The sequence below is a fragment of the Miscanthus floridulus genome, chromosome 15 (assembly GCF_019320115.1).
Source record: "Miscanthus floridulus cultivar M001 chromosome 15, ASM1932011v1, whole genome shotgun sequence".
Taxonomy (NCBI): domain Eukaryota; kingdom Viridiplantae; phylum Streptophyta; class Magnoliopsida; order Poales; family Poaceae; genus Miscanthus; species Miscanthus floridulus.
The window spans coordinates 55,395,462-55,418,099 of record NC_089594.1 but is presented as its reverse complement, the minus strand read 5'-3'; the positions used below and the strand labels follow the sequence as shown (position 1 = coordinate 55,418,099).

Genomic DNA, 22,638 nt, shown 5'->3' with positions numbered 1-22,638 from the left:
TTATCTATTTTACTATGTATCTAGACATATTATTTATCTAGATGCATAGTAAAATTAATGTACCAAAAAAAATCAAAGTAACTTATAATTTGAAACGGATGGAGTATAAAATAGGAAGACACTTGGAGCCTTCAAAATAAAGCAAGCGTATCAGGAGCAATAGCGCAAAGGAAGAACAACCGGTTTGCAACTAAAAAGGAAAAATCAATCTTGTCAAAGGAAAGCATCCATTTAGAGCTTTACCAACGCTCCACACTAGCTAAGGGGTTCAGATGGGGAGAGAGAGATAGCAAAGTAGTGGCTAAATTGCGCAAACATTCACCTCTAGGTGAACAGTATCCTTGCTTATATAACATCGCTAGACATAAGCAACAAACTCTAGTAGAGGTTTTTAGTTCATCACCATTGCTCTTATTATGGAGCTGTGATTTGATTGGATCTAAATTAACAGCCTAGAATGAACTTCTTCCTTACATTGCTAATCTCAGGCTCACTCAAGAATAAGATGTTTTTCCGCTGGAATTTGGACCCAAAGGGCCCATCCTCGGTGAAGGCACATTATTCGGCATTGATCCACCAAGATGTCCCAAATCTAAACAATATCATATGGAAACACAAACGTCCCACTGAAGATAAGGATTTGTATAGGTACATTCGAAGCGGAGTTATCTTAACAAAAGACAACTTAGTAAAATGAAATTGACAAGACAGCGAGAAAAATGTTGCTTTTGCCACAAGAATGAGACAATTAAACATAAGTATGGAAATTATAAGGCCCCGTTTGAATCTTTGGAATTCAATTCATTTTAATAATCATAATTTAGACATATTAATTAAGCTAATATAGTTGCATATGGATTATATTTGTATATTATTATTGGTTATACGAGCTGTAGGGGAGCGAGTTGAAGAGCGTGTTATAAGTTGCAAAATAGAAATGTAGAATGATGATCAATACAATCAATTTCTATCTTCAATCCTATGAATTTAAGATTAAGATAGACTTATATGTGAACTTTGAAAAGTGGTGGAATATCAAATTTCAAACCATGTAGCCTAATTTATTAAGTAAATTTTAATTCCTCCAAATGAAAGGTTGAGTTTGGGACTGAAATCATAATCATAGAGCCATTTATTTATTCCTACGACGCTAGAGAGAACTCAACGGACGCAACATTCACCTTGCACGAGGCGTTGGATGAGCCTCCTGTGCAGTTGGTTTCCTGGCCGTGCCACATTCATATTGTCTCGCCGTACGTGCGTTTCAGTTTCACACGCGTACGAACGGACGGCGGCACGGCTCCCCTGAACCCCGCCTGTTCACCTACCTGCATGCACTAGCTAAATACTCCGTCTATCAGATATATAGAATGCCAAGCGAGCGAGGTAGTACATACCTAGCTAGAGATAGCTAGGAGCCTAGGAGGCAGCGCAATGGGGTCGTCCTCCCCGGCGGTGGGAGTGGCAATGGCGGCGGAGGCGGCGAGGGCGCACGTGGAGCGAATCCGGCGGGAACGGTTCTACATCGGGCGGGAGGAGCGGAACCCGCTGGCGGAGGACATCCACCAGGCAGTCAGCTACCTCTCTGAGGAACTCTACTCCAAGGACGTCCATTTCCTCATGGAGCTTATCCAGGTATACTTATGTACATAATTACTTTTTATTATTATTATATACCAATCGTTTGGTTATATGATCTTGTATACTAGTTTCTGAGATGCACATGGGTGACTACTTCTGACAATATTTAATTAGCCCATGTTGATTGTCCATTTGGCTAGGCATCCTCAGGTTCGATTATTGCTCACTGCAGTATGTCCTTTATCTAAAGCATGATCATGGTACGCTCATACTCATAGCCACTGTCAGGGAGATAAGAAAGAAATTATGAGATTTAGCTGGCTTGGCTGGGTTACACTGTTGAATTCTATTTGGATTGCATAGAAAAATGCACAGATCCTATGTATTCAAGAAAAAAAAAGAAATGCACAAATTGTACTATCATGTTTAGGGGATGACTGGTGTGTTTCTATGTGCACCTAATGCATATCCCAAACTGGTGAACTAGCTGATATATCCTTGTTTGATTCATCACAACAATTAAGGTGTCATGGCCCAATGTCAGTATGATAGTAATTGTTAGTTTGAGAAAGTGTGTAAAAACATGATGTCAAGGTGGATTATTTAAAGTTTGGACAATGTTTGCAGGCAACCACACTGTGGGGATCTCCCCCACAGTATTTTGCCGTAAAAAAAAAAATGTTTGCAGTCAACCACTACCAAATCGAAAAGTGGATATTCCTCGCCAAAAAAAAAAAATCCAAAAGTGGAGATATAAGTAGCTCTAACATGCTTCTATGAATTTCAGAAAAGAAAATATTGTGAAGAAAGCAATTTCTGGAAAGAATGGAGAGAATCAGAGAAGGATATAACATCTCTATTTAGTTAAATGTTGGGATTAAATCATTAAAATGAGTTGTAGGTTGGTTACTCCACATGTTTACTATTACAGGACGTCATTACTATTTTGCTTCCATTTATAGTAACTATACTAGTTATTATGAGTCAAACTGGCAGAGACTGTCCACTCTTGTACGGTAAAACTTTTGTCAACTATGTCACTACTGACTACTACAGTGATTACTTGCAAAAATGCGAAGTTGCATGAATTGACACCATTGTCACACTATTAGAATTTCGCAGTAGTACTGCAGACCACAGCCCTGTCCCATTTTATAGAAAGCTAGACTGCGAATAATATGCAGCAAAAATTTCCCATCCACCTACATCGATGGGTCACCAACAGCGCTATCTGCAATACAAATTTGTTTTATTTTTTACCATTTTATTAATAATGAGCATATATCTGCTGTATGCAATACGTCGCAATTTTCATTGTTTTGCTCATGTTTAGGATTCCATGCATGGCCTAACAAGTTGACATTTTGTAGAATGCAGAAGACAATGACTATCCAGTGGATGTGGAGCCATCACTGGAGTTTGTCATAACAAAAAAGGATATTACTAGTACAGGAGCTGACTTAACACTTGTCGTCTTCGATAATGAAAAGGGCTTTTCTGCATTAAACATTGAATCCATTTGTAGGATTGGAAAATCAACTAAGAAAGGAAACAGACATCTTGGCTATATTGGTGAAAAAGGTACTCCCTTGTCATGACAATCTAATTTTGAATTGTAGTACAAATGCTAGTTGCTTAGTTGAATTTTTGCCTGTTTGGACTAGCATCTTCAATGGCAGACAATCCATCATGTCTGGTTCATCTCCATGTTGTTGTTTATATTAGGATAATTTTGGGGTGCATGGTACTTATTTTTTTGGGTATATGGAACTAAATAGTAATTTGTGTGTCTGTGCGCTTGAACCAACCAGGTAGTCAATATGTGCCTGAATATACTATGTATTTAGAGTTCATACCCTGTAGACGGTATCTACTGTCACCATTTTTTTATACAATGACTCCAGGGGTAGAAGTAATTTGTTCAACAATACCATTTCCATTCTATATTTGTGTTCAGCGCTTAGTAAGCCTAAGCAACAATCTTGTAATCCTTAAACTCAATCTTAATGAAATAGATGTTAGACATGCTTAATTAGGATCTTATAGGTAGCCTAATTCATGAACACCTAGTGACACTTAATTAGTACAGACCTGTGAGATGCTCCTAGGGCCACAGGGACCTTCACCTATTTGATGCAGATGAATTGTTGTTGATTGAAAACTCGCTAAAAAAACAATGCCATTTCCATTATAACACTTGTGACTTTTAAAATTAGTTGGTGTTTGTAGTTTCAGTCTTCCAAGAAAGACTAAGGCCACATATACTTTCTTGTATTGTTGCTTTATGTTACATTTTTACTTATCCATGTTAATGGTATCTACCTTTTGTTTAGGTATTGGATTCAAAAGTGTATTTCTAGTATCAAGTCAGCCCCACATCTTCAGCAATGGGTATCAGATAAAATTCAGTGAAAAACCATCAGTAGATTGTGATATAGGGTACATCGTCCCTGAATGGGTTGATGGAAAGCCAAGTCTTGATGACATACAAGCAGTTTATGGACTGTTCCAAAAGACTTCCTACAACAACCATTATCTTACCTCTGAAGACTGATAAGATACTCGCTGTGAAGAATGAACTTTCTAGCACACATCCTGAAATTCTTCTGTTTCTTTCCACAATTAGGCAGCTATCTGTCAGGGAAATGAATGATGATCCAAAGGCCAGCAAGATTAACCAGATTTCCATCTCCAGTGAAGTGGAATACAAGATGAGAAAGGATATTGATGCAGAGTCTTACACTGTACATCTAGCTATACAAGAAAATGGCAAGGGGAAAGAAGATGAGTGCACCTACTATATGTGGAAGCAGAAGTTTGCTGTCAAACCTGAGTGTAGAGTCCAGAAAAGAATAGAAGTAGATCAATGGGTAATTACCTTGGCATTTCCTCATGGACAGCGACTCAACAACGGAGCACTGGTCACCTGGCGTGTATGCCTTCCTTCCTACAGAGATGGTGACGAATTTGCCATTCATTATACAAGCTGATTTTCTTCTGGCTTCATCCAGAGAGTCTATTTTGTTTGACAATAAATGGAATCGTGGTATACTTGACTGTGTTCCTTCAGCTTTTGTCAATGCTTTTGGAGCTCTCCTGAAATCATCCAGCAACTCCCCACTATTTGCATTGCCACCAATTTTCAGATTTCTGCCAATTCAGGCCTCTCCCATAATGCTATTTGATTCGATCAGGCAGTCCATAAAAACCAAGGTTACTGCAGAGGATATAATACCTTGCGAGTCCTATACTACAGAGAAGATCTTCTGCAAACCAACTGAGGTATCACGGTTGGATAGAGCATTTTGGAGAATTCTGAACATGGCTCAGAAGCAAGGAAACAATCTGCAGAATCTGTCATTGCATGGCACTTTTATCCTGAGCTCCTATCTTGATTGCCAAGAGTATGATGATGTATTAAGGTTTCTAGGTATTGGATATGCCAATTATGGATGGCATGGTAAGTTCATTGAAGGGTCGAATCTTGTGAAAGAGGGGCCAGAAGAGGTTTATGTGTAACTTCTATCCTTCATTGCTGAAAATTAGCAGGCCAAGTTTTCTAATACACATATGAAGCATGCGCCCCTCATTAAATGTGTCAGCGGAAATGGAAGTCTGTCATATTACAGCGTACAATATATGAGCACAACTTCTTTATGCATCTGTCTAGCCCCTAATGTGAATGACCTATCCTGGTTAATTTGCTGGAACAAGGAATTATCAGCTGCCTCTGGTCTGTTCTTTATGCCCTTAACTACACAAAATTCTCTCAATGTCCTCTGTAGAAGAAACATCATGGAGTGGCTTCGAAATGTTGCACGCTTAAATTTTTTCACTCTGTATGAATATGCCGTTCTTGTTGCAAAGGCACTTCACACGAGAAGGCTAGATCTTGTGTATTGCCACTTCCTTCATCATTCACATGAAAAGAATACATAACTGATGGGAACATCAGGCAGTTGTGCAATGCAATGCCAGTTGTAGATAACAATGGGTGTCTGATAAATGAAAGAAATTCTTTACTTGTTCCGGCTAAAGGGAGCAATTGGGACTGCTTTGATGGTGTCAAATCCTTGGAAAGCTCAAAAGTACATAGAGTTGTCTGCTGATTACAGCTGTGCAGGAACTTACGCCGGATATTGTACATCTGAAGGTCAGCTCATCACATTGTTGAGGACCTACGCAAAAGCAATTAATGTCCCTTTTTTGCGCCCGCCTAACGCCAGTTTCCCTAGTGCCTCTAAACCTTTGACTGTGGAGAATGCACTGTTACTTCTGCAGTGGATTAGAAACCTAATATCAAGCGGTATCCAGCTACCCCAACACTTCTTGAACTGTCTTAGGAATGGAAAATGGGTGAAGACATCCAATGGTTACAATGCTCCATCTGGGTCGTTCTTGACAAGTGATGAGTGGGGTAACTTGCTTCAAACTCAATCTGCTTCTGTTGTTGTACCCATGATTGATCAAGAGTTTTATGGAAACAAAATAAGTGCTTACAAGGTTGAGCTGGGAGCACTCGGAGTGCTCTTTGAGCTATCAGATGCACTGAAATATATTGGCAACAAGTTAATGCCAATAGACACGACTAGCACCCTTTCTCAGGCCAGCTTGTTTTCACTTAAAAAAAAGGACGTACCCAGTGCAGAGAGCTCTCGCTCTGTGCGGGGTCTGGGGAAGGGTGTCAGTGGCAAGCCTTACCCTCGCCTGTGCAATGCGAGGAGGCCGCGACTCGAACAAAAAATTTATTAGATATCTGAATGAAAATCACGTGACACCTGTTCATCTAATTGAGAGAATAAAAAATGGTTGCTGGCTTAAGACTTCTGTTGGCCACAGGTCCCCTGTAGGTTCCATCCTCTTTGATTTGGAATGGGAATCTGCATCCGCTGTTAGTAGTTTGCCATTTGTTCATTCCGACTTCTATGGCGATGACATATTTGGCTACAAGCAAGAACTTGAGCTACTGGGAGTTCTCACTAGCTTTAAGCAGAATTACCAGTTGATCATTGACAACTTCAAGTATCCTACATGGTCAGTTTCAAGTAGTGTTGCCATCTTCATGCTTAAGTGTGTCCGATATGCTGCATATCCTCAAAATTTTCTGAAAAGGCTGCAAGAATTGAAATGGCTGAAGACTAATGTTGGTTTCAGGGCTCCTACAGAAACTTTCCTTGTTGATGATAAATGGAAATGTATTCTGAGGATTGTTGATGAAGCACCCCTTCTTGATCTGGATTACTATGGAGATGAAATCAGGTCATACATGGTGGAGTTAAAGAAGGCTGGTCTAGTTACTGACTTAGAAGAGATAAGCAATTCAATAGGGTGTAGAGTCAGGCAACTCGTACGTGCATCTGCTCTCACAAATGAGAGTAGACTTTGCACTGCTGGCTTGCTACAGAGAACTGAGTGCCAAGCATGGCGAATTACCAGGTGAGCTTATTCATGTAATGCAGCAGCGAGAAATGGATACACACATCTCTGGGTTTTAGAGCTCCTAAGGAAGCAATTCTTTTCAGCTCAGAATGGGGACCTATTAATCAGATTTGTAGCCTCCCCTTCGTTGATGATAGCAGGTTGTCAAAATGGCATGGGTAAGGGGATCAACAGCTACAGAAAGGAGCTAACTGCGTTGGGTGCTACAACTGGATTGGATCAAGGAGCAGCCTTTGTCATCTCGGGACTCAATATTCCAAACGAGGCTTCATCTGTCACTGCAGGAGCTGTTATCTCATTGCTGAAGTGCATCAAGACATGGAGGAGGAACGGATCTGCTCTTCCCAACTATTTCATGACCAGAATTGCCACAAAGTGGGTGAAGACAAATGCAGGATACCGGCATCCGAATGGCTGTCTCCTCTTTGATTCCAGTTTCTCTTATGTTCATAGGAAGGATGGTCCTTTCATGGATGATGCTTTTTATGGTCAGGAAGTACTAGCATCATACAAGAATGAACTTGAAACATTAGGAGTTATTGCGTAATGCTAGAGCTGGATGTACATTGATGGCATGTCACTTAAAAAGCCTGTCCAATACTGATGTCATTACAAGGATATACTCATACCTCGAAGCATTCCAATGGAGGCCTCACTGTGTTAATGATAATTGGATATGGATTCCTGAGGGAAGAAATAAAGGACAATGGGTGAACCCTAACAGCTGTGTTCTGTATGACAAAAGTTGTCTTTTTAGCTCTCAGCTACATGGTTTGGTCAACTGGTATGACAAAAAAATACTAAATTTCTTCAGCATGGCTTTTGTTGTGAAGAATGAACCAGCAGTTGGTGACTATTGCAAGCTCTGGAGCATGTGGCAGAGAACAACCAACTTCACTCTGAGACATAAAGACTGTTCTACTTTCTGGGAGTTCATTTGCAAGCACTGGAACTCTGAAACACAGCAGCTTCTATCAGGATGTATCACAAAAGTTCCTGCCCATTATGAAGGTAAGATCATGTTAGTTGAGAAACAGGATGTCTTCATTCCTGATGATCTTCTACTAGAGGATTTGTTCGACAAGCAGGCTAAGCAACCGTTATTCGTATGGTATCCGTCAGCTGGCACAACATTTTTATCTCGCACAAAACTAAATGACATATACAGCAGTATTGGTGTTAAGAAAATATCTAAGGTTGTTTTGAAGGAGGAGTGCAAGAGTATTACACTTGATTCTGTAACGACCACGCCCACTGGAACCGTGATTAAACCTGGACTACTCAGAATTGTTCTGGCCTTCCTTGCTAATCCCACCATTGGTATTTCTGCTGAGAAGAGGCATCAGATGGTCTCATCTCTTACCAGTGTTGCGGTTAAAGGGTTGAGTAGGCCTTTTGATATAAATTACCGTGTAACGCTCTCTTCAGGAAGAACTATAGTTGTTAAATCTGCAGGGAAGTTCCGATGGGAGAGGGAGAACTCAAGGCTGTTCCTGCCTAAGTACAATGGATCGCTGAGCAGCACAGAGAGAATAGAGTATGCGACAGGTCTTGCTGAGGAGATATCTAAAGGACTGTTGTTTGAGAGAACAGATCAAGTTGCTGCTCTTGCTGAGCTTCTCAAGCTTGGATCTTTGTTAGACTTTGATGTTCCTGCTGTTCAACATTTATTGAAGTTGAAGAATCTTAGGCTGCTTGAGGATGATGAGCTATTTGTGTTTTATAGCTCCGTTTCTAGATGCCAAATCATGTAATCTTTGGTACGTATGATCTCCCTTCCTCACTCTTCCCTCGCTGCCTGATCAGCCATTTTTCTAATATCTTTGCTTTTCATTCAGGTGTATGGTAGCATGGCACTACTATCTAGATGCTGCGGACCACTTTGGCAGTAACTGAATATTGCGCCATAGTAAGAATTTCATATATGCAGGTACCAATCTTTCTATGTCTACAATGAAGAGAGAGATCTATTCTGTTGTATAGCAGTTTCTGACTACAAGTGTATTCCTGATAAATTGCAGGACTCCTGGATGTCTACTCAGCTCATAGCATGCTCTCCCAGTTATTGTTTTTTTGTGACTCTCTCCCAGTTATGGTTAATGATGCACCGCAAAACATTTTCTGTGCCATTGTGGTTGCAGTTCTCGGGATATGTCCCGACGTTATCATTTTGTACTTATTGTATCTGTCATAATGATGTATTGTACTCACGGTTAAGTAATTTGGATAGTTCACTCACGCTATGCCATTGCCCACTGGTCGATTATGAAATATGAATAGTTATGAGTTTTGAATTTCTAATTTGTTGGTTTGCCCTGGCCGGGGTAATAATTTGCGAATCGCGACTTTGTAGCGTATTAGTGTTTTGGGCTCGTATCAAATGGTCCTTTTTAAAAGAGTTTCATGTGTGAAGCTCTTTTTTTACTCTCACTAAGAGATGGGGTGGAAGAGCTAAAAAAAGTAGCTTATTTTAGCTTTATCTGACACAAGTGAGCCCAACATGCACGGAAAACTCGTTTTGCCTACTCAAAGGATGGAGGCTCCTCACGGCGCTTCGATTCTGATTAAGAAAACTTCGTCTCTAGGCCTTGTTTGGCATAGCTCAGTTTAGATTTTTTTTTATCAAACGGTCCTTTTTAAAAAAGTTTCATGTGTGAAGCTCTTTTTTTACTCTCACTAAGGGATGGGGTGGAAGAGCTGAAAAAAGTAGCCTATTTTAGCTTTATCAGACACAAGTGAGCCCAACATGCACGGAAAACTCGTTTTGCCTACTCAAAGGATGGAGGCGCTAGGGCGTGGCTTGCCAGGGCGCAGCTATCGGGGGCGCGGCTCGCCGGGGTGGGGTGCAGCTCACTAGGGTCATGGTTGCCAGGGCACGGCTCGTCGGGGGCCCGGGCACCAGGATGAAGATGAGCAGACCAAACGAAGAAAACAAGCCATGTCATATGAGGAAGAAGATGAGCACGTAGGAAAAAAAGACTTGAAGGAGATGAGAAGAAAAAGAAAAAAGAAAGCTAAGGGCATTGTAGTAATTTCTTTCATTTGATTCATCATGTGAGCTATTTTGCCAAAACGAGGTCAAGAAAACAGCTTAGCTTCATCGAAAAAGTTGCTCGTGAAGCTAAAACACAAAAAGCTTCAATGATGAAGCTGACATGTGTGGCCTTACTCTCGTCTCCTTAGGTCACCGCTGCCTCTGTGTCTCGAGCCGCTGCTCCTCCCGTCAAAGCGCAGTGCTACTGCTCCTCCAGCATGCGCGCAATGCCGCCGCTCCTCCCGTCCACATTGCAAGGGCCGAGGCCGTCGTTACTCCCGTTAGCGTGGCCAAGGAGCTGGAAGCCAGGAAGAACGGAGGCGTCGACTGCTTGACGCGAAGGCAGAACCAACGGTCGGAGCCGCCGGATATGGACCTCCGTCCGGCGGCCGTGAAGAAAGAACCGCCGTTTGGGGCTCCGAATGCGGGCACTGGCATCGGCACGGGAGTTGGTCAGCCTCGTGAAGAGGGAGGGAGACACATGGGAAGCGACGGAGGTGCTGCCACAGAGGAGAGGAGCCAGCCAGCTAGGTCCCAACGTAGCAAGTTGGAATCAGAATTCAAGCAAACAAAGACACTAGCTCGGACGGGACACCAGCTCAGATCGGGAAATCCATGGTAAACTCCACTTTGGACACAAACTCTTCTTTTTTTCCATGATGCGTTCGATACTGGTTTCTCTCTTTTTTCTTTTTTTCCTCTTATATAATAGCCCACGAATCTTTCTTAGTTAAAACAAATTTAATCTTTGCTGACAGCGAAGTCTCTGCATCCTGAACCCGATATTGCCAGGTTTGAATCTTGGTCTTGCCGGATTTTAATTGACATCAGGGAATCAAAACTTGATCTCGATCTCGCTTCATACAAACTACCAGGATCTGCTATTTGCTGCTGTTAGGAGGTTTGTTGCTATTTTTCTCTCTCCTTTCGAATCTGTATAGTTTTTCTACCTATTTTACCTACGGCATCATATTTGCTAGATTGGATTACTGTGAAAGGGGCTTCATTAGTTGCCAGGTGCTATGTGCTTGGTACGGTAGGACATAGAGCTTCAGTTTTTAGAATATATCGGTTTATGTGCAAATCTTTAATGTCTGGAGGTTACAAGTTTATGATGTAATATGAGATTTTTGTTTTTCTTTTTCTTGAAAGGTGCTGTAATCAATTTTTTTTCTTACCTTACCTGAAGCTTCCATGGCCTATGTGTTGAAGAGACCAAAAATCACTATATATTTCTTTTAGATAACGTTCTTTTTTTCTCTCGAATACACAAAAGATTTGTGTATCATTGTAATAAAGAAGAGAGTTCAACCGTACAAACAACGTGCTTCTGACAGGCAGCACCCTGGCAGATTCTGGACGCTGACTTGTTTCAACGATTCCTGTTGATTCTGAAGGTCTTTTGATGTAAGACCACTTGGATTGGCTTCCTTATCTAATTAGATTTCCATCCATATGTGGATCATTGAAAACGGAGCCCAGACACACCCGTGTGACCAGTTTTATGACAGACTGGTCCTGAAACCCGAGATGGGCTCGAACTTGATTTGATCCTCCACCTTGGTGACTCGAACCAGATGAGCTTTGGGCCTCCTTCTCGGTTAGGACACCCTCGCTGATCTCCTCATCCTCTGTCTCCAAGCATGGTGTCCGCTGTCCGCTGTCGACCGCAAGGAGGCCGTGTCCGTCTGCCCTCCCACTCGCTCTCATTCACTCTCTCCCTCTCGCGTGCGTCTGAGGCACCAAGAAAGTGGAGCCGCCGCCGTCGCCATTGCTCCGCTGAGCCGTGCACCCTCACCGTCATGTCGTTGCTCGCTCTAGCTAGCCCACAACTCCAAAGTAGTCTCCGTTAGCTCGTCCACCTCACCGTTGAGACGGAGAGTCAAGGTAGAGGCCGCATTTCTTCTTCCCCGCGGTGGAGCGCCATGGCCGCCGAGAGTTCCGTCGAGCTCTCGCGCGCTCGCCGCCGCATCTCATCTTGCTCCGTCTCGCCCATAGCCCTACATTGAGCTTTTCTATCATGTCATCATCTCCACGTAGCCGCCTGACCTCGGTTGTGGCCACATTGTCGTTCCTGTCGCCGTCCAGACCTCGTCGAAGTTGGAGCCCACCGTGGCCGACCACCACCGGAGCCCTCTCACTCCCTTTTCTACCCTCCATCAGTTTCCCCACGAGCCCTTGAAGCTCGTACCGAGCTTAGCCGCACCCTACATGGTCAGACCTCGCCGGAGCACCATCGGATTCCCTCCGCCGTCCGCCATGCACGCCGCCATCCTAGCTTGAGCTCGGTAGCGGTTGAGGGGAGGGCATAGTTAGGTGTGTCTCGTCGTGGCGAGCTCGCCGATGCCCTTGGCCTCGCCGGAGTCCTCACCACCGGCGAGCAAGCGTGGGTCAACCGCCGCTCCTCTGCTCTGCTCCCTCTGGCCGGTGGGACCATTGACCCCACGGGTCTCGTGCGTCAGTGAACCATATTTAGGTTTTTGGTGATTTAAATGCAGATTTTGATGCTGTTTTGTGAAATTCATAACTGGAGTTTGGTAGATCCAAATTGGGTGGTTCCAATTTTGTTAGGATCTTGGTGAAGTGTAGTATTTAGTAAAAATATAACATGAGCACTTGTAGTATGGTTTCTGGAAGAATTAAATTGTAACTTGAAATATATTTTTAAATGAATGCAAACTTGCTTAACTCATATCTAGAGTTCTTGTGATCCAAAAATTATGTAATTTGGATGGTGATCTCTTCTTGATGAGTAGAAGCTCTGGTAAAAATTTTAGAGTCAGTGCATGAATAGTTTTTGAGTTATTAATTTCCTTTTTATCATTAGATGATCCTTTTGTGAATTTTAATAATTAATCTATGAATCCAATGCCCATGAAATTTATTGGAGGTTGTCCTGGTTCCTTTAGGATGCTAAGAAAAATATGAAATCTGTTGTTTGACACTATTCAATAAGGGTTTCTAATTTAGGCCAAAATTGGCCTCGCTGCCTTGTTATTTTTGTGTAGGATGTTTCTATTGGTAACTTTGGGTGAAATTGTTACAGTAGCCTACTTGGAGCATGTAGTACTTACTGTATTTTTAGTAGATTAAATGGTGCAGCTTTTCATATATGTTTATTATTCCTCTTAAATAATTAAATAAATTATGAAAGTCATTAAAAGAAATGAATTGGTAATGAGCACCTTACTTTCTGGTGTTCTTCTGATATGTGTGATGAGTTAGTAAAGTTGGTTGTGTCCATTTATATGTTTGCAACATAAGTTAATAATTATTTTCTTGCATTATGTCTTTCTAGATAGTTCTGGGAACTTTGCAAAGTTCACTATGATAATTTGGTTTTCTGGGAATCATGTGAATACCAAAGTTATAGTTAACTTACTAAACTAGCTTGTGTTAAATTTTGGTGGCATTTGGCCAAGTAGTTTAGGAGATATGGTTGTTCTTAGTTTGAGTCCAGTTTTGGCTGCTCTCTGTCTTGTGAGGACGGATTTCTGTTGTTAAGAGATTTCGACCTGGTAAAAGTTGGAATAATGTCTTGAGGTCTAAAATGAATTTTAGGCAATTTTATAAGCTTTCCAAATTGTCTTGTTGCATATTATTTGGATTTATAAATCTCCAGTTATTGTCAATTTACTATGCTGCTATATATTCCCAGTTTTGCTGAAATATGAATGATGGTGTGAATGCTTTGTAGCATTGTTCTTGTTGATTGTTAGGTGCTAGGCTAACTTGAGAAAATGCTTAGGTGCAGATGCTAGGTCCTTAACTGAAGATGCACAATTGTATATTAGGTTGTCTAAACTTGATAAGTTAAAGTGATTTGAATAGAGCTTAAGTTAGAATATTTGTACTGCAGTAAGCATGTGCATTACCCTGAGCATCCCTAACTTCATTGATGTGCATCCATGATATTTATCTTGCGCATACATGCAATAGGTGTGCCGGAGGGAGTGACGCTTCTGGAGTTCGAGGGAGCGAGCCAGGAGGAGGAGCCCGAGGTTCAGGCAACCGACGAAGCAGCCGCTGAGGAGGAGTTGCCCGAGTGCCCTGACCACCACCCATCCTCTTTCCTGAAAGACAAGCCCCAGAGCATATTAAGTCTCCCATATTTTTACAAATATCTTGAGTATCTTTTATTGTTGCTGATAGCATTAAGTATAGGAATTGGTTGGAACCAATTGTTGCATTATATATCTATCCTTGTCCTAGATATAGCACTTGAATCCTATTTAAGTTTAGGAATGGGTTAAATGCTTAGCCATGCTTAGTGCGGTAGAAGTCGGGTGATTTCCTGTCACCTGTGAGCTTTATGATGAGGTGGGTCACAGGTTGGCTATATTTGCTATCATGGAAAAGAACCATGTTAATAATGAATTAAGACCGGGCAGAGTCTTGTGTAGGGTTGGATATAGTGACTCCGTCTGTGTCATTTAAGGACTGATACGCTGTACGTCCTCATGTCATGTTGAACGTAACCTAACACTTAGCTGGCCTGATACCCTGAATACCATACCCTGAATACGATACCCTAAATACATCTCCTGGGCAAACTAGCTAAAAGACTACTTATAGCTCCGTTCCTCAGTGAAATACGATACCCTGAATACCACCGGGTGAAGTGCTACAACGGTACTTCCATGCGCTTGTGGACTTTTCTGCTTACGCTAAGAAGCACCAACAGCTATGTCACTACTCACTAAGCTAGTGAGCTCTCAAAGACTAACTAAAGAGCTTCACTAACCCAACTAACAACAAACAAGCTAGCTCTCAAAACTAATTACACTAAAGAGTTTAGCTACACTAGAATGTAAATACAAGAGAATGAGTGAATTGGTTATACCGCCGTGGCATGAGAGATGAACCAATCAAAGAATACGAAATGAATGACCAGGGGAGTTCCAAACACAATTGACATAAGAATTTTTTCTCCTGAGGTTCACGCGCTTGCCGGCACGCTAGTCCCTGTCATGTCGACCAACACTTGATGGTTCAGATGGCTAATTAGGCACCACACCAAGCCTTCAGTAGGTGCCAGCAAGAAGCTACCCTAGTGAGGTAACTCAAGGACATGAGCAATCCACTAGAGTTACCTTTTGGCTCTCCGTCAGGGGAAGGTACAAGACCCCTCACAATCACTAGGAGATGGCCACGAACAATCACCAACTTGTGACAATGCTCCTCCGCTGCTCCAAGCCATCTAGGTTGCTCACTCGTAGCCACAACGATCACTAGTTGATCACTCGCGTAGTTAAGTTGTGGTGCCCCTATGAACCTCGCCTGTTCATCTCCAACTGTCACTAGTTGATCACATGCGTAGTTAAGTTGTGACTGAACTCGCTCCTCAAAAAGACCGGACTCACCACAACGTGGCGTCCGATCAAGTACAGAAACTAACTCGAGAGGATTTTCAAAGACCAGATGCATCCAGGTCTAGGGTGATCAGGACTCACCTGGCGTTCGGTCCGCGTAGAGCTAGCACATGGAGCCTATGTCAGTGTACCTCAGCACTGACCTGACACAGCCCCCTATGCTTCTAGTCTTGCGACTTCACCAGGGTCTGGTCGTGAAGCCATGCAGCACTCTCTCTAGACTGTGTGATCGGACTCAGACCCAAGTTTGGTCCCTGTGACCGGTCAAGCGACAGAGGCTGACTAAGACTTAATGTTTGCCACCAGGACACGTCCGGTTAGGCCGAGACCAGCATCTAGTCAGGCACCCTCGCCTCCTTTTCTTTTTCTATCTCCTCAAATATTTCACCCTTGCTTCCAAGATGCTAACCACGAAGTGTAGAACTTGTGTGCACGTGTCTTAGCATATTTCAAAGCATTTTCCAAGGGTTAATTGTTAGCACACTAGGTCCCTAATGCTTATGCAAGAATCATGTCACCTAGTAGCACTCGATAACCACTTAGTCAAAGAATTCCCCTCTTTATAGTATGACTATCGATCCTAAATACACTCACACCTTCTATGGTGTCTTGAGTGCCAAAACAAAAACCTATTTCATACCTTTGCCTTGATCAACACTTGGTTTTTTATTTTTCTCTTTCTTTTTTTCCAAGTTGGAGCTTGATCACCATCATCTCATGTCCATTTTCATCTCCATGGACCTCTCACTTGCTCCATCACTTGGTATGTACCAACCTTGCTCTAATCAACACTCATGACAAAGGTTAGTACTTAGGTTTCATCAATTATCCAAAACCAAACTGGGGCTTTCAATTCTCCCCCTTTTTGGTAATTGATGACAACCTTTTCACAAAGATATTCAATAAAATCTTTTTGGATTCATGTTGCTCTCCCAAGTGTTTTACCATGTGTAAAGGATATGGACAAGTTTCATAAACCCAAATTGGTAGCATTAGCTCCCCTACATATGTGCTAAGAGTTTGGATTTGAAAGCTTGCACATATGTATAGATAAGAATTGTAGGGAAGTAATGTCTACCAAATGATGCTAAGGTATAAGAGATGGTCCTTTGAAGCGTGATACCAATCAGGAGTGCACCAATATACCATCCTTAGCATCCATGGTTAGTTAGATAGAACTTGCAAAACACAAACACTAGATACCTTGTGAGATCAATATTATAAGCAAGACTCTAGTACCATTTGTAAAACATACAAGGCACATTTAACTATCATCCTATGCATGCTAGTTTTTCATTTCATCAATCAATTCTACAACTAGCATACATCACACAAGCTTAGATATGTAGTTAAAACATGTGCCATGCAAGCAAACATATGTAATGCCCATACAAATGCAACATTCAAGTTTATGAGCTTGCTCCCCCTACTTGTGTGCCTCAAATTTTAATTGATCCCCTTCCTTTGTGAAACCTATCTTTGTGAACTAATTCTCCCCCTTTGGCATTAATTACCACAAAAGGTGAGCTCAAATTTTAGATAGGTGAGGTGTTGTAACACCTCTGGTGTTTTGACCTAGCACTAAAACTTGACATGTCATCATATGCATTGCAAAGCATTCATAAAGTAGAAAATTTTGAATGCATTCACTAAATAAGCTTTATTTCATAATGTTGTTATTTTATGTGATGTGATTCAAAATCCTAAATAAAGATTATGACCACAAGGGTCAAATTTCATGTGATCATGTGAGGCCATGTGTCATTTGACTCAAATAACCCTAATGGGCCATGTTACTGGTCAAAAATCAAAGTTAAAGTAAAAAGGTAAACAAATCAAAATTGAATTCAAATTCAAATCATAAAAGTCATTTTTGCCCCTTTTGCCTAATTCAAAATCCATTTGGAATTTGGGGTTGTGATAAAAAGCAAAGTTGAAGCCTATAATATAAGGATCAACTTTGGTATTCAAAGTTTTTAAAATTTACATATAAAATTTGGAGTAATTTTGAAAAGATTCAAATGCTCAAATGTATCCCAAATTCAAATTTCAAAATGGAGGCAGAATTTGAAAATGTTCCTTGAAGCAAAGTTGTAGAGTTTGAAAGGTTGAGCAACTTTCATTTTTAGAGATTTTCAACTTCTTTAGAAAATTTGTGAGTAATTTGTAAAATAAACTCAGTGGCAAATCTGTAAATACTTCAAAAATCAAGTTGGCAACAGGGCGTCACCGCCCCACCGCCGGCGTCCTTTCTCCGGTCTTCCAGGCGTGCCCGTGGCTGCCCTCGGCTTTGCACTGGCACGGGGAGCACGCTGCGTGTTGATTCCACGCGCTCCTGGTCGAGCTATAAGACCCAGACATCGTCGTTGGCTTTTCTTTCCTTCCCTCTGTTTTCCTGACGCCGCCGTCTCAACTCTGGTGAGCTTCTCTCGTCTCCTCAGTGCAAGTTAGCCCCAGAAAAGCCGTGTTCTAGTTCTGCCTGCTCCTTGCGCATCCGACCGAGCTGTTGCTACCGCTTGATTTCGCCGAGAGCTCGCTGTCCATGTTCATCTTCCTCGCGGCCGGTGACCTCAACGGAAACTCCAATTCACCGTGGCCAGCATCATCCATCACCGGAACACCGTCGTCGACGAGGTCCGCTCCGCCGTGATCCCAGTCACCGTCGAAACGCGTCACCATAGCTTCTCTGGTCTCGCTTGTTGCTTCAACACATTCGGGGTGAGCCACTGATGTTTCCTGAACTCTCTGTTTCACCGTTACCGGCCTTGTTTCGTTGGCGTAATGCTTTTGAAACTTGAAATTTGAATAAATTTTTAATGTTCAAAAATTCAGTCCATTAATTGATAAATGCAATTTCCATGATTTTTGTAGGCCACTGCATAATTCTAAAAATTATGAAATTTGTTTTGGTACACTAATTTGTCATGAGGAAGCTCACATAAAATTTTGAGGTCATTTGGAACAAGTTCATTTTTGGGCTTATTTCCAAATTAATTCAAAAATAAATAAAAGCAAACCCTAAGTGTTAGATTAGTGTTTGATCTTGTTTTGGTCATGTTTTGTGACTAGTAGGGTTTCAAGGTCAATTTGGTCAAGTCACATGTGTGGTCCTTGATGATAGAATTGCAAGTTGGTTTTGTTGGCTTGCAATCGTACCGTGAAAAAACGAGTGTATTCGAGGTGTTATTATATTTCATGCACCATGAAAGCATCATGTTTACGTTATCATCATGTTGAAGCATATGTTATTATTTGGTGTAGAACCCGAGAGTGAAACAATTCTAGTTGAGCAAGTTCTGAAAGAATCCCCGGTTGTCACGGGATTCGATAATTGTGGTACTGATCCAGAACCTGAGATCGTCAACAAAGGCAAGCTCCGATTTATGCATTAAACCATTACCTTATTACTTTGAAAAGTTTATCACCTATGTTACTTATTGCATTAAGTTGATTAATTCAAATGTTACCTACTTGATGCATTGCCTACCTTGTTAATTGTTTACCATCCTTGAAGATGATTTCATTTACAAAGGCTTAGAATGCTTAGTATGCTTTAGGGTAGGCTTTCAAAGTAAAAGTTTGATACAATCAAAGATGGCATTCTGGCCAAAGAAAGAAAGAAGGTAGAATGAACTAGAGACTAGTCGGGTGACTTATCTTGAATGTTGGGTAATGTTGCCGACTATGTCGCTTAAAGGCCACTCATTGTGGATCTTCTGAACAAGACACTTTGTAGTACTGGTCACATACTCCGGTAAGCCTACTTCAGCTAATCTGATACTAAGACGAATGCCCACGCACTAGGAGTGGAGAGATGGCAGGAGTAGCGTGTACCCTCATGGCTGGAATGTGGCCGGATTTGAGGTGTGCTGTGCTCTCGGGTGGCGTGGAGACGGCTTAGTATAGGAGGATTCGGTAGCGAGGTTGATATATGCAAGATTAAGTTCTACATATGTCATGTGATAAGGAATCCCCAGCTAGGACTTGAATCAATTCGAATTGCCGGTGCTCCGTGGATATGGAGACTCGATTCATTACAGAAGCAATGCAGTACTGGTGAATTACTAAAATATGAGAAAAGAATGGAATGAGAAGGATAGGAATATGGGAAATGTACATTTAGTTGAGATAATGAACAAAAAGGACTTAGGGGTAAAACTTGAAAATAGGATGAAGAATAGTAAGCTTTTGGCAAAGAACTTTGAATTTTGTTACATCCTTACCTTGCCCCAACCCCTGCATCTCTAAAAGTCTTACACCCCTTTACGTTGGGTTAGTCTTGTTGAGTACTTTTGTACTCAGGGTTTGTTAACCCTTGTTGGAGGTGAGTCACATGCGCAGGCTTGTTTTGGTCCCTGCTGCATGTCTGTGTTTGAAGTCAATGACGATGAGGAGTGATGAATGGCCTTTGGACAAGGCACTAGTTTGTATGATAAATAAAGTTAATGCAAGATTATCCCACTACTATGGTTGTATGACACTTATGGTATTGTAAGTTTGAAAACAACTGGTTTGTAAATTATGTTGTCTTAAGACTTCCGCTATCTTTACTCTGATGTATATATTTGAATAAGTTGTTGTAATCTGCAATGTTTGTGATTGAGATCCTATTTGAAAAGAGAATTGTGGATGATTTGGGTTTCCCAAGGACACCCAATAGACCTGTTGAGTTGTTGGGAACTCGTGAACACTATCCGAGGTCTGTTAAGACAACGATAGGTGCACGTGGGCCCGATTTCTTAGGAGGTTCTGCCACAGAAACCATGTCATGTGAGGATCATTTCCCCAAATTTGGTTCAATCTAGATCACATGCAAAAGATATTTAACTCGGTTTGATCCAATGACAAGCTTCTTCACACCTCATTGCAAGGGTTATCTTGACAATGTTGAGTTAAACACTTATAGCTCATTTTCTAGATTAAACATTAGGTTCACAAGCCCACAAACATGTCATATGCTACCACTAGATCATTTCAAACATAGAAGGAATAGTGGTACCATACAAGCATCAAATTCATTTGATTTTCATGAATGAGCCTATAAAACATGAGGAATGACTAGATGCACTAAACAAGTCCTTAGCAAAGGATGAATGACATGTCAACCAATTTTACCTTGCTTTGTTCGAAGGAGAGGCATGTCATATAATGGGGGTGCATCAACACATATTTGAGAAGTCAAGTATGTTCAATTCATTCCTTAGATTGCAAAACCTCTTCTCATCAAGTGGCTTGGTAAAAATATCGGCAAGTTGATCATCTATGCCCACACTCTTAATGCAAATGTCCCCTTTTTGTTGATGATCTCTAATGAAATGATGACAGACATCTATGTGCTTTGTTCTTGAATGCTGAATCGGGTTGTTAGTGAGCTTCACGACACTCTCATTGTCACATAGCAATGGCACTTGTTTGCACTTGATTCCAAAATCATTCAAAGTGGACTTCATCCAAAGTATTTGAGCACAACAACTACCGACCAAAATATACTCAGCTTTGGCGCTTGAAAGTGCTACACTATTTTGCTTTTTTGATGACCAAGACACAAGTGATCTTCCCAATAATTGACATGTCTGATGTGCTCTTTCTCTCAATTCTGCATCCCACATAATCAGAATCCGAATGTCCAATCATTTCAAATCTTGCTCCTTGTGAGATACCACAATCCAATATTTTGTGTATGCTTCAAGTACCTCAATATTCTCTTTGTTGCCTTCAAATGACTTTCTCTTGGAGATGCTTGAAATCTTGCACACATGCATACACTAAACATCACATCCGGCCTTGATGCGGTCACATAGAGTAGGCTTACAATCATAGACCGATACATCTATTGATCCACCATATTGCCACTAGCATCACTATTCAAGTTTCCATTTGTCCCCATAGGTGTATTAATAGCCTTTGCATCATCCATTTCAAACTTCTTGAGCATGTCTTTGATGTTCTTGCCTTGACTCACAGATGTACCATTCTTCATTTGCTTGATTTGAAGACTATTAATGGTAGTTATCATCCATCAATAACCGCCGAGATAATGCATGAAAATGATCACCAACATAGGTCTAGGGGTTTTAACTGACAATTTCCACAAGTTTTGGTGAATCTGTGTTTTTAGTAGGGTTTATCTAGAAAACTATCACGGTGGATCAAATCGTCAAATTAAATCATAACTATCAGTGATGAAAACAACTTTAGAAGGTTCCAGAGGACACCAGAAGGCACCCCAACGAAACAAAGAGGGGGTGGCCACTAGGTGGGGCCAACTAGCCCCACCTATAGGCTGGCCAACCAATGTGGGGCCCACTGCCAGCCTCCCACTGTGACGTCAGTTCTCCACCACCTTAGGGTTTGCATCTACGCTGTTTTTTCTAGTCGGTTTGATCCAAGGGCTCAGGATTGACACTCCACCCTATATATACCAACCCCTACCACCCCCAAGCATTACCCTGATCATCAAGTCATAGTTTAAGAAGGATCAGAAGTTAGGGTTTCCATAGAGAATAGAATAGGTCTCCAATTACTCAATATTCTAGTAGAGGCTATCTAGCAAGATTCAAGTAGAGTTGGGCTATTGCTCAGGATTCTGGATTCACCAGTTTGGAGGCTGGTAAAGCCATTGTATCCTCTATATTTTGTGACTTTGTGCTATTTCAATACTATGTTTCTATTTATTATATTCCTAGTTTGCTTTGGTAATGATTGATAATGAATTTATGCATAAGTTGGCAAAGCACTTAGCTCAGTACTCGGGTGAGTTAAGTGGTCGACATTATGTAAGCGTGGTGCTTAAATATTGTTTACCTGCGGATGCACTCTACATTCTAGCCATGTGGTAGATCACGAGTGTGACACTCAGTTGAGTCCTTTATTGTCCACTCCCCTGTTTGTATAACAAGTAGGACCTAGTTGCGAAGGGAATCAAGCTTTGTTCTTGATCTTCCTTAGTAATGTTCCTTATGCATAGATACAGAGTTAGTTATGCTATAGATGAAAGTATATATACTAGGGTGTACAAAAGACAGTAAATAAGAAATGACTTAGGAATCTTTTCTCTTAACTAATCTCCTGCCTAGCCATACTATATTTATGAGTATCTATTTCTATCTCTGGATTATTATTAATGCTTTACACTTACCATTTATATATCATCTGACTTACTCCTGTTAAAGAAAATGTGTAGTTAATGATCTTATCATAAGTATTCTTGTT

General features: G+C 41.4%; 1 long non-coding RNA gene and 1 pseudogene across 1 annotated transcript; both read left to right on the top strand.

The window, feature by feature from the left end:
* Positions 1–1,434: 1,434 nt before the first annotated feature.
* Positions 1,435–9,146, top strand: LOC136507481 (uncharacterized; annotated as a pseudogene).
* Positions 9,147–10,383: 1,237 nt separating this feature from the next.
* Positions 10,384–14,156, top strand: LOC136507913 (uncharacterized). The gene is made up of 3 exons (XR_010771782.1): positions 10,384–10,672; positions 10,813–10,955; positions 13,994–14,156. It is a non-coding gene; the product is annotated as an uncharacterized lncRNA (long non-coding RNA).
* The last annotated feature ends 8,482 nt before the right edge of the window (positions 14,157–22,638 follow it).